This window comes from Pteronotus mesoamericanus, unplaced genomic scaffold (genome assembly GCF_021234165.1).
Source record: "Pteronotus mesoamericanus isolate MK-2021 breed Mesoamerican mustached bat unplaced genomic scaffold, CSHL_Meso_final contig_1189, whole genome shotgun sequence".
Lineage (NCBI taxonomy): Eukaryota > Metazoa > Chordata > Mammalia > Chiroptera > Mormoopidae > Pteronotus > Pteronotus mesoamericanus.
The window spans coordinates 2386743-2395443 of record NW_026555038.1 but is presented as its reverse complement, the minus strand read 5'-3'; the positions used below and the strand labels follow the sequence as shown (position 1 = coordinate 2395443).

Here is an 8701-nt window from a genome sequence, read left to right as displayed (position 1 = left end):
CCTACATCTTTGCTCAAATGTTATGTTCCCACTCCCTGCCCCTGACACATTAATTTTCCTTACTGTGTTCTGCTTTTTCTTTCTCCATAGCACTATCCCTTTTGTATAGTCTGAATCAATAATTTCTTAGTTTTATTGTGTCTCTTATGCTTTTAGATAAATTCCATCAGGGCTCATATCTTTCGGTGCTTGTCACTTATATTCCCAAAGGTCTAGGGCAGTCCCTGGAATATAAGAATCATGTAATATAGTTTTTGAATATAAAGAGCAAATGAGTGAATGAAATGATTAATGCTCAATGGGTCAGTCACTAAGAAGATAGATTTTGTGTCTGAAGCACTAATGTGGTTGTGATCAGACAATCACAAATTAAGTGTAGAGACCATCCAGTTCCTTCCAGTTTGCTTGGCAATATGTGGGCATTCCCATGAACAAGTCACTCCAAAAGTTTGTTCCACTCAGTCCGTAAGAAATTCAGGAAACTCTCATTCCCATACAGAAGTCACATGATTAAACTTGACAGAATTCACAAACAGGTTAATCAGGAGTATGGGCCAGAATTTTAGGGATCTGCAAAGCCTGTCAGTCCTCAGTGGTATACGTTCCTGCAAGAAAAACATTTCTCCCAGTTTTCTATTGGTTCTACTTTGTCATTTCCTCTTAGAATACTCTTAGTTGTAACTATAATTACCACTCTCACCTTAGGATAATATGCTGTTGAAAATGGACATAGTCTTAAATGTATGGAGGTACAATAACCTTAACTTATGGCAGAGAATACCTTTAAAAATATATCTATATGAATAAAATGTTAAAAGGATTACAACAAATTAGGAGTTTTTCATAAGAACCAATATGTCTTTCTAATAATAAATTTAAAGTTATTAAAGATAACTCACAATGGGCCTCGGATTTACAGTATGATATCAGGAAATCAACTCTCTACCTTAACTGAAGTGTTCCATACTGACTAATGACATATAGACAAATATATTTAGACCACAGACACTGACTTTTCTTTTATTGTTATATTTATAGTATTATGTCAAACCCTATAAAATATTAAGCTTCAGTGAGGAAATATTTCTCTCCCAAGCTCTCTCTTTAGAGTCCCCTCAATCCCATTGTTTCTGAGGCTGTAGATGATAGGGTTCAGCACAGGGATCACCAATATGTAGAACACAGATACCGCCTTGTTCTGATCACTTGAGAAAGTGGGCTTGGGCATCACATATATGAATGTGATTGTCCCATAGAATAGGGTGACCACTCTGAGGTGGGATGAGCAGGTGGAGTAGGCCTTGTAGCATCCCTCATTAGAGCACATCTTTAGGACAGTGATGAGGATGTAGAAGTAGGAGACAACTATGACAAACACTGTGACTGCAATGATGGAGCCAGATGTAAATGACAGGACAACTTCTGGGATACTTAGAACAGGAGAGTTCAACTAAAGAGCGAAATCACAGAAAAAAATGATTGGTTCAATTTGGTCCACAGAAGAATAAAAAATAGAAGCAAATAGTAAAGGAGGGAGCATTGAGAACACCACCCACATAAGCCGGAATGAGGAAATCTTCAAGCATTTTGGGTGTGGCAGAAGTTGTAAAGCATATGTCAGCAAAAGCCAAGTGGCTCAGAAAAAAAAAATGTAGGATGATGGAGCTGAGAAGAGATTCTAATAAGAGTGATTGTGCTGAGATTCCCACTGTTGCTGCAGCAGTAACCTTTATCCCATAACCAGGAGGTAAAACATCAATAGAGAAAATGGGAATCTCGAGTTTTAGCAATGAAAGAAGAAAATCTAAAATGGTAAATATGTGGTCCTAGGCAGTGTGACTCACTTGGTTGGGCACCATCCCATTAACCTAAAGTCGTCAGTTTGATTTCTGGTCAGGGCATACACCTAGGTTGAGGGTCCCCAATCGGGGTGTGTACGAGAGGCAACCAATCAATGTTTCTCTTTCAAATTGATGTTTCTCTCCCTCTTTCCTCCTTCTCTCCCTCACCCCTCTCCTCCTTCTGAATAAAATGAAATGAAATGTAAATAAAATAAAATAAAATAAAATATATAAATAAAATGATAAATACCTGGTTTAATATAAAAATATATTTCCCTTAATTCCTTTAAACACATAAAACCAAATAAAAATTGTAATGGTCTTCCAGAGCCTTTAGATAGAGAGATATAATACACTTGACAACTGTAACATAAAGGTAGAAGGAGGAAAATAAACATAAGTTTACAGAATCTCTACATTTTATGTAAATTACTATATCATTAACTCAAACTGAAAATACAGGAACATATATTATCCTGAAAGCAAACACTAAAAATGTAATGAAAAGTTGTATGCCTGAAATGTCAATGGAAAAATTAAAATGAAAGTTAAAAATTTCAGATCACCCAAAGAAGGCTGAAAGGGGGAAGTGAGGAAAACAACACTACCAACAAAAACTGATAAAGACCATTTATGAAACACATTTAGCTTACATTATTCTTAATGATAAAATATTGAATGACCTCCGTATACATTTGGCAAAAAGGCAGGCAGTCCACCTTCACCCTTTCTAGTCAGAATTATACTGGAAGTTCCAGGTATTGAAATAAGACAATCACAAGTAGTAATAATCTTAAAGGTAAAACATGGAGAAATATAACTGTCTCCATCTGTTGGTAAATGTTCATGCAGAAAATTCTAAGAAATCTAAAAAACATACTATAACTAATTTAGTAAGATTAGAGGATAAAAAGTTAATACAAAAAATTTTATTTATATATAGCAGCAAACAATAGGAAGATTAAAACAGAGAAGTATATTGATAATATGCCAACAACCATAAATATTTAGGAATAAATTTATCAAAAGCTATGTAATATTTCATTAAAAATTATAGAACATTAATGAGAAAAATTAAAAAGACAAATAAATGGAGTGAGGCATACCATGTTAATGGATTGGAAGACTCAATTATCATTAAGAGGCTGATTCTCCAAAAATTGATATATAGATTCAATGCAATATGGATAAAAAGTCAAGAAGGATTTTTTATATCAATAGAGAAGTTTGTTTATATGTGAATATGAAAATTAGCCAGAATAGTGAAAGTGTTCACTATTCACTTTTAAAAATGGAAAACTTAATAGGTTAGCACTACATGACTTAAAGACTTACCATAAAACCAAAGTAATTATGACATTGTGACATTGGTAAAATGATAGACATAAAGATCAAAAAGAAAAGATAGTCCAAAAATAGATCCATATATAGCAATTTATTTTGGACTGATGTAAAATGCAATTCAACAGGGGAAAAGTATTCAGAATATGTTACTTGAAAAATGTTGTACTATCTGAAAATAATTAACAATAACCCTTATTACCTATCATACAGGAAAATCAACTCCAAATCTATCACAGACATGCACACAAAAGACAAAACTATCACATTTTTACAACTAATATATGAGGAAGTTATTTATAACTTTAGGCAAAGGTTTTTAGATAGGACAGAGACTTACAAAAAATAACAGGAATAAAAATGACATTGGACTTAAAAATTGAAAACATTTTCTTTTCAAACAAAACATCTAAGAAACTAGAGGGGCAAGATGGTGGAGGAGTGAATGGAAATCACACTGACCTCCTCCCAGGAGCCATCTGGAATTACAACTAAATTACGGAGAAATCACCTGGAACAAACAACTGAACAATAGTGAGAGAGGAGCCTTATAACCTAAGACAAACAGAGAAGTCAGCTTTGGCACATCCTGACTGGTAAGGAGTGAGGTAGAGACTTGAGAAGGAGGGCTGGGTGGCAGCACCAGTGGGATATTTAAATTCCCAGTTGGATCACCCTGAGAAGAGAGAGGTACACCTCATGAGCGGGGATCCCCAACATAGAGCAGCAGAGCCCAAAAAGTACACAGAAAACAGCCAGCTGCGAAAAGCAGCAGAGATGCTCTCTGCCAAAGACGGGTGGCTGGAGATGCAAAGAGCTGTTTAAAAGGCCATGAATAAATTTTTATTGGCAGCCATTTACCCTGGTCTACAGCAAATATGGGGGCAGAGTGGGCTAGAGACACCTCAGAGACTGAGGAAGGAGGCTTTGGGGAGAGAATGGAGAGAGTAGCTGGCGGCATCCTGGTGCTGACTTCTCCCCCATATGGCAGCAGCCATCTTGTTCAGGCAGACCACTCCCCTGAGTGGCGGCAGCATGAGAGAACAAAATATTCCCACTCCCCAGGAGGGACTCTGCCCCGCCCTGTGGTGCCTAAGCCTGACTGCTGAGTGCAAAGTGACTAGATTAACAACTGAAGGAGACAGCCACAGACAGTAGATTCCTGGAAATCTCTAACAGTCTGCCTAAGGTCAAACTGGATCAACATCTGACATCATCAGAGGCAGATCCAGAAAGAAAAGGCATCAGTCTCCTGCCATAGAAGTTCACACCACAAAGTCAGGAAATCAAGACAGATCAACTTAAGAAGAAGAAACAAAAAAAGAAGAGTCTCACAAATAATGGGAAAACAGAAATACGCCCCACTCGAAGGGAAAAGAAGAATCCCCAGAAAGAGAAGTAAATGAAATAGAGACAAGTACACTATCAGATACTGAGTTCAAAACAATGGTTCTAAGGAAACTCAATGAGCTCAGTGAGCTCAGAGAGAATTACCAAAAACTACAGGGAAACTATGAGGAACTTACTGCAAATTATATCTGCATGAAAAAGGACATAGAAACTATCAATAAAAGACAAGAGGAAATGAACAATACAATTTCTGAATTGAAGAACACAGTAGAAGGAATCAAGAGCAGGCTAGATGAAGCAGAGGATCAAATCAGCAAGCTGGAGAACAAGGTAGAAAAAAGCTCCCAGAAAGAGCAAGAAAATGAAAAAAGACTCAAAAAGAATGAAGAGGCATTGAGGGAAATGCAGGACAACCTGAAATGTAATAATATCCATATAATAGGGATAGCAGAAGGAGGACAAGAAGAAGAGGAAGGGATAGAGAACCTGTTTGAAAAAGTAATGATGGAAAACTTCCCTAATTTGAGGTGAGAAAAAGTCACACAAGTCCAGGAAAAACAGGGTCCCATTCAAGAAGAACCCAATGAGGCCCATTCCAAGATGCATCATAGTTAAAATGGTAAATATCAAAGACAAAGAGAGAATCCTAAAGGCTGCAAGGGAGAAACAGGCAGTAACATACAAGGGAGCCCTGATATGGCTAGCAGCTGACTTCTCAACAGAAACACTACTAGCCAGAAGGGAATGGCAAGAAATATTCCAAGTCATGAAAAGCAAAGGCCTGCAACCAACATTACTCTACCCAGCGAGGGTCTCATTTAAAATGGAAGGTGAAATAAGGAGTTTCCCAGACAAAAGAAGGCTAAAAGAATACATCTCCACCAAACCATCACTGCAAGATATGCTAAAGTGACTGCCTTAAGAAGATGTAGAGAGAACTAGAGATGAAGAGAGTCTCTTAACGAGCCAACACAAAAATTGCATTAGCATCCACTTAACCCTGGGATCCAGCAGAGGGAAAGTAGAGTAGACTGGAGACACTTGAGAAGAGTCTGGAATTGGTGGCTCTGGGGAGCTAAAGGATCAGGCACCAGGATCCCTGTGCTGAGTCATTCCCCATACTGCAGAAGCCATGTTTCTCGGAACATTCCCCTCTAATCAGCATCAGCCTGAAGGGAAGCAATGGCCCTACCAACAAGAATCCCTTTTGCCCCACCCTATGGAACTTAAGCCAGGCTGCTGACTTGAGGTGGAGGCTATACCAGTGATTAAGACTAATGGGTAAGGCAGATCCCTGGGAGCTCTGAGACTTTAGCTGACCCTCCTCCATTCCCAGGGCTGGTAAAGGCAAGTCTTGGTGCATAGCCTGGTTCTTTATGCACACACCCAGGCCCAGCAGAGCAAGCCCCAAGCTGTGGATCACTAATAACTCCAAACAGGTTGCCCAGGGCCAGTCACAGTCAGTGTCCAACATAGTTCTACACCAGAGTCTTTGCAGATCTACCTAATACATAGAAACAAATACAAAGAAGCAGCCAAAATAGTAAGACAAAGAAACAGTCCCCAAATGAAATACCCAGAGAATTCTCTAGAAGAAGAACTAAATGAAATGGAGGCAAGCAATTTATCTGGTGAGTTTAGAGTAATGATTATAAAGATACTCAACAGCATAAAGTATGCTGGGTTAGCAAAAAAGTCTGTTTAGTTTTTTCTGTAAAATAATAGACACATTTTTCATTTTCACTTATAACTAATGAATTACATATTTTGAATATGTCAGTTATCTCCCAATATTGCCTTCTAGTGGGTAGAGGCCAAGGGTGCTGCTAATCTTCTTCCAATGCATAAGACAGCCCCACAGCAAAGAATTATTTGGCCAATAGTACCAAGAAACTTCACAAACCACTTTTGACATGTTCAGTCAGTCATAGAACCTTCTCTATATACTACATAGATCATGTGTGTGTGCTTCAGTTGCATTTTTACCTTTCTTGAAATAATATATCATAATATGCCAAAAATGTCGCATATCTTCCTTCATCTTCAATATTAAAATGGCTATACAAAAGTTCACCAATTTTTACTGTTTTTTAAAATGCACAGGTGATGTGACAGCTGTCAGAATACAATCTAACAAAATTATTTCAAATGAAGTTAAAGGCAACTAAGAACTCCTAGAACCACCATATGGAAAAAACATAATGGACTTTTGGGGCAACCCAATAGAACAACCAACTTCTATAGAAGCCACATCAAACATTATAGGAAGGGGAGAGACATGCAAAGAGCTGGTCCCACTCCCTCAGGTGGTGGCCGAGGTTCTGGAGGGATATCACAACTGCAGTTTCTATAAAGATATCAGTGATTTCAGAGAATTAGAAAAAATTTTCATTTGAATCAGGATGAAACATTCAACACATCAGTGGCCAGGATTCAAAGTCAGAAGAACCAGCGATTTTTGACATAACAAAAGCTTCATTAGCTAGTCATTCATTTATTAATTGTTTCATTTATTTATTTCAACTAAGCATTTGTGCTTACTATGTTGCAGAAACAGTGAAAATAGATGCACAGGGAGAGAGGAAAGACATGGTAGCTGTCTATATGAAGCTTCCAACATTGTGGAAGAAACAAATACTGAATGTCCAAATACAAGTGCACTGAGTATTCTAAAGAAAATGCACAGGGTTCTATAGAGGGATAACAGGTGTATTAATTTGGTTGGAACATCAAGAAGACTTTCCAGAGGATAAAAAACAGCCTTTAGGTTAGTACCTATAGCATTATTAGGCATTACCCAGGTGAGGTGAAAAATGCATTTCAGGTAGAGCTACTGTATATGAGATGGTCCTGATGTGGTAAAGAACATAACGTGTTTAAGGACTTAAAGAAAACCAAATGATCAGTTCCTAGAGTGTGTGTGTTTAGAGATCAAGGGAAGAGAGGTGAGAGTCAAAAAAGAAACATGGGCTATTTTAAGACTCTGTAGGCCACGTTCAGAATTGTCGCCTTTATTATAACATTTTTAGGGCTATTAGTAAAGGAACTTTTCTATTTAGAGTTATGACCATGGTTGGTATATGGAAAATGACTGGAAGAAAATGAGAGAGATGAGGAAATCTAGTTAGGGTTGCGTTAGTCAGGATTCTCCAGAGAAATAGAACTAATAGGAGATATATACATGTATGTATACACATACACACGTACTTACATACAGAGATTGATTGATTGATATACAGAACTGGTTTACACAGTATGGGATCGGGCAATTCTAGAATCCAAGGGCAGTCCAGATGAATAATTTCAATAAGAGTTGATGTCACACTGTTGAGCTATAAGGCAGCCTAGAGACAAAAATCCCTGTTTCAGGGGATTGCAGGTTTTTTCATTTTAAGGCTTGCAACTAATTGGATAAGAGCCACCCGCATTATGAAGGGTGATCTGCTTGACTGAAAGTCTACTGATTTAAGTGTTAATCACATCCAAACAGTAACCTTCACAGTAAAATCTAGGTGGGTGTTTGACCAAACAACTGGTCACCATAGCTTAGTCAATTTGACACATAAAATTAGCTATCACGTGAGTACTGTTGTAAAATAAATGCATGAGGTAGTAGCTTGAAATAGAGGTACTGACAATAAAAAAGAAGAGAAGTAGGTGATAAATATTGGACTCAGAATGTACAGGACAGTAGAATGTGTGTGGAGGAAGAAAAAGAAATTAGGAGTTCAGAATTAATCAATTGATTGAGCAATGGCATCTCTTGCTAAAATACAGAACATTTGAAGGGAGCAATTTGGGTAAAAGGAGACAATCACTTTAGTTATATAAAGTTTGTGCTGGAAATTCAGTAGACAAAAAAATTTGACACTAAGTAGAAGACAGGGAAAGACTAATAAACATGGTAGTCAGTATTAGAGGTAAGTTAAACTTTGCAGGAAACACAATCCAGTTCCTTCATGGTTCCTTAACAGAAATGAGCCTGACCATGAATAAGTCATTTCAAAAGTTTGTTTACTCAGTCTCTGAGGAGTTGAGGAACCCTGTTCATTCCATTGTTTTGACCTGACAGAATTCACAGGTTGGTCAGGGACATCTTATCCTATTCTTTTATGGCATTCCTTAGAATTAGGCTGGAGCCAGAGATCAGGAACACAGGTAACAATTTA

The 8701-nt window shown here is 37.6% G+C and overlaps 1 pseudogene; it reads right to left on the bottom strand.

Moving 5' to 3' along the window:
• Positions 1–1069: 1069 nt before the first annotated feature.
• LOC129078071 (olfactory receptor 478-like) lies at positions 1070–6006 on the bottom strand (annotated as a pseudogene).
• Between the last annotated feature and the right edge of the window lie 2695 nt (positions 6007–8701).